We start from the raw sequence: 4,435 nt of genomic DNA, 5'->3' as shown, positions 1-4,435 counted from the left end.
CTCCAGGTGGGTGTTGTTTGGATCTGGCTGCTGTGTTCCACTTCTTTCTGCTGCAGGCATTAGAGTTGAACCCTTTGTGTCACTCTGGCAAGATGTTCTGCTGCTAAAACAGCTGGGTGGGTCTTGCCTCTAGCCTCTTTGCAGGGAATTCTGCTGAAGGGTTTCCCGCTGGGCCTGCACTCTGGGTCCAATGGGGATCTGCGGGCCCCAGGTCATCTCACTCAATCACAGGGCCTGGGCTCTGGGTCTATTCAGGATCCCACGGCCCTGGGTTGTCTCCTTTATAACTGAATAATAGTCCATATACCACATTTTCTCTATCCATTTATCTACAGAGTTTAAGTATTGTGGATTTACCACAATAATGGATATGCAGTTGCCCAGGAGGATTCTGACCTTTCATTCCTTTGACTATGTACCAAGGAGTGGTGTAGCTCCTTCCAATGGGAGCTCTATTTTTCGTTTTTGAGGAACTTCCATACTAATTTTCATAATGGTTGTACTAATTTATACGACTACTGGCAGTATAGAAAGATTCCTTTTCCCTTGCATTTGTTCTGACAGTTTCTTTTTTAATTCCTGGTGATAGTCTTTCAGATTAGGGTAGGATGGAATCTCAGCATAGTTTGGACTACATTTGCATTTCTCTAATGACTAAAGATTGGCCACTTCCTTTGAATAAGTGCCTGCTCAATTTATTTGCCCATTAAATGCTTGTAGCCATGAATAATTTGCTATTTGTTAGGACTTGCCTTATAGCCTTGTATACTTCAAATGTTGTAAACAATTTATGTAATCTTGAAAAGGTCTATTCACTAGTTACTAGATATTCTGTTTTTTGCTTCTAAATACTTTATTTCCTGATCTTTAATTTTTTGTGGGTACCATGTAGGTACATGTAATGATAACATTCATCATAGGAAAGCTGTCCCTGTACTGTGCTGCCTACACATGGGTGTGCATATATCATGGTGGCATGATGCTTTTAATACTTTCAGGAAAATACAAAGAAGAGCTTGGTCAAATGTTTTGTTTTATTTTGTTGTTTTTGGTGGAACTGGGGATTGAACTCAGGCGCTTGCACTTTCCAGGGAGCTTGGTCAAATGGAACCTCTAGTTTTAGTTTCCCCCACCAGGCCTTCTTGCCTTGCTGCTGGCCAACGAAGGACTAGAAACCCTGTGCCAAAATAAACCTCTCAGGCTGGCCAGATAGCTCAGTAGACTAAAGCACCTGCTTAGGCAGAGCACAGTGGCCCGGGTTCCATCCCTGGTGTGCTGTGCCGGCCCCACCCCCAGGGCACACTAAAGAGATTGAGACTGGTGTGGTGGCATGCACCTGTAATCCCAGTGCTTGGGAGGCTGAAAACAGGAGGATCACTATGACTTTGATCTGTGTAGTGAAACCCTGTGCTAAATGCATTTTTAAAAAATAAAAATAAAAAATAAAACTCTTTACCTTTAAATTGTGGGTATTAGTGATTGTGTCCTATCAGTGAGAGTGACTAAAATATTAAGGTCTAATTTATGTACACTTATTCTTTTTTCTTTTTCTTTTTGAGACAAGGTCTCATATGCAGTTCAGGTTGGCCTTGAGCTTACTTTGTATCCCAAGCTGGTCTTGGACTTGCAACAATCCTCCTGCCTCCTGAGTGCTGGGATTACAGGAGTGCGCCACCATGCCTGGCCATCAACACTCATTTTAAGCATATATGTTAATGAATTTTACTGCACTGTAGCAACAAGCAGAAACACCAAAACAATACTCAGAATTTGGAGGCAGATTTATTTATATACACAGTCACTGATCAGGATTGTTTGTAGAATACCATCAGCCCCCCCCCCCCGCCCCGCGCTGAGATGACAATTGAGACGGGGCATGGTGGCACGCACCTGTAATCTCAGCTCTTGGGAGGCTGTAAACAGGTGGATCACTCTGAGTCCGATCTAGTAGTGAGACCCTGAACACCCTGTAGACCCTTCCCTAAAAAAAAAATAAAAATAAAAAAAAAATAAGATTGTAGGGGTGGGGGAGGTAGCTTGGGGTCTAAGCACCTGCATGGCAAGCAGAAGGACTGTGGTTGATCCCTGGCACCACGTACCATGCTGGCACCTCCCTGGACATGCCCTCCAGGCCACCAAAACTGGATGTGGTGGTGCACTCCTGTAATCTCAGCCCTGGGGAGGCTGAGACAACAGGACCACTGCGAGTCCAACCTGCATAGCAAGACCCTGTATCAAATAGATAAATAAAAGAATAAGAATGAAAAAAAAAAAAGAATACCATCAGGCCTGATTGCTGGTGGTCTAGGGCTTACATAAGATAAGCAAGCAGGAAGTACCAAAGCAGAATAGTTTGTCAGTTGGGGATTGGTTTATACAGTGTGCATCGTTGTACCCAGTTATGCATCATGGTAGTCAGGCATTTCGAAGAGGCAGAAGATACCAGAACTAGAACAGGAACAATTACCTGGACAGTGATGATGTTCAAATTCTCAAGAATTAAGAAATAACCATAACTTGGTGACTCCTAATTAGATTTTGCAGAAGATATTATCTCACTTGAGTGGGACTTTTCCCTTCCCCAGTTCTATGAGAATATAATATGTATAAATAAAACATTAATAGATATAATTTTATAATACTAGAAATTTTAGCCAGAGCAATCAGGCAAGAGAAAGAAATAATACTGAATAAGAGGAGTGAAAGTGGATTCTCAGTGAAGTGGAGGAGCCTGGGTGCCATGCTAGGAACCACACTGCTAGAAGTGAGGATGGTGAAGTTGGCTAGAGCTCAGCTATGGTTCATGGTCCCAAGAAGCATCTGAAGTGAGTAGCAGCTCCAAAGCACTGGATGCTGGATAAATTGACTGGTGTGTTTGCTCCTCGTCCATCTACCGGTCCTCATAAGCTGAGAGAATGTCTGCCTCTCATCATCTTCCCACGCAACAGACTCAAGTATACTCTGACAGGAGATAAAGTACAGAAGATTTGCACGCAGCGCTTCATTAAGATCTACGGCAAACTAATCTTCTAAGGTCAATTAAGACTCAGGACATATGAGAACTTGTACTGTAATGTCATGTAGCTCGGTAGTGTCCCAAATTTTCTGATCAAGAAGATTATGGGGCCAAAGAGGAAAGTGATCGATGACATAGAGTGTGCCTAAGGAGAGTCACATGGGGAGAAGACACTCTCTCAGGCTTTCACAGAGAGCACATTGGCCGTGAGTCATCCACATGGCTGCACTGATGAAGGTTCTACAATCTGAGGTACAGGATCTCAGGACAAATCCTGAGGGCATTTCACTGACCTTCTCAGACCAAAAAGCTACAACTCTTGTTGCATAGGTCCTGCTTTACCTTGGTCTTAACCATCCAGTAGAAAAGTATGAAGACAAAATATAGGAAATAAAGCCATGCTGTTATGTTGAGCTGTGGGGGACTCAGGTCAATAATTTCTGACATGGCCAGTTAAATATAAGACCCAATGCTATTATAGGCTACTGGACTCTTTTAGAATATTTTGCTGAGTTTACACACCTATAATATTCAATAACGGAACTTAGGAAAAATGGGGTATACCGATGAATGTCCATTTTGTATCTGTGTATTCAAAGAGGTTGGGATAGATATATAGTTGCATTCTCTTAATGAATAGAATGATTTGTTCTAATGGTGTTTGTAAATAGGATCACAAGTCCGCATCTTGTACAGCAATTAACCACTAAGAATATATGCAGTGTATTATTTGTTGAAACTGTCCTTCTGATATGATTTGAAACTGTCTCATTGCTATCTGTTTGTCAATAAAACTTTGAAAAAAAAAAAAGATCTACGGCAAAGTCTGAACTGATGTAACCTATCCTGTTGGCTTTATGGATGTCATCAACATTAACAAGACAGGAGAGCATTTCCGTATGATCTGCGACACCAAGGGTTGCTTTGCTGTTCATCAGATTATACCTGAGGAAGGCAAGTACAAGTTGTGCAAAGTGAGGAAGATCTTTGTGGGCACAAAAGGGATCCCTCACCTGGTCACCCATGATGCTCGCACCATTCGCTACCCTGACCCCCTCATCAAGGTCAATGATACCATCCAGATTGATCTGTCATCTGGCAAGATCACCGATTTCATCAGGTTTGACACTGGTGACCTGTGTATGGTGACCAAAGGTGCTAACTTGGGAAGAATTGGAGTGATCACCAACAGAGAGAAGAACCCTGGCTCTTTTCATGTGGTTCATGTGAAAGATGCCAACAGCAACAGCTTTGCCACCCAGCTCTCCAGCATCTTTGTCATTGACAAAGGCAGCAAGCCGTGGATTTCCCTTCCACGAGGAAAAGGAATCCGCCTCACCATTGCTGAAGAGAGAGATAAGAGGCTGGAAGCCAAGCAGAGCAGTGGGTGAAATGGTCTCTAATGACATGATAAAGAGG

The 4,435-nt window shown here is 42.8% G+C and overlaps 1 pseudogene; it reads left to right on the top strand.

Moving 5' to 3' along the window:
- The first annotated feature begins 2,796 nt into the window (after positions 1-2,796).
- On the top strand, positions 2,797-4,435 carry LOC101591487 (annotated as a pseudogene).

This window comes from Octodon degus, unplaced genomic scaffold (assembly GCF_000260255.1).
Source record: "Octodon degus isolate 3935 unplaced genomic scaffold, OctDeg1.0 scaffold00031, whole genome shotgun sequence".
Classification (NCBI taxonomy): domain Eukaryota; kingdom Metazoa; phylum Chordata; class Mammalia; order Rodentia; family Octodontidae; genus Octodon; species Octodon degus.
This window is presented reverse-complemented; position numbering and strand designations above follow the sequence as displayed.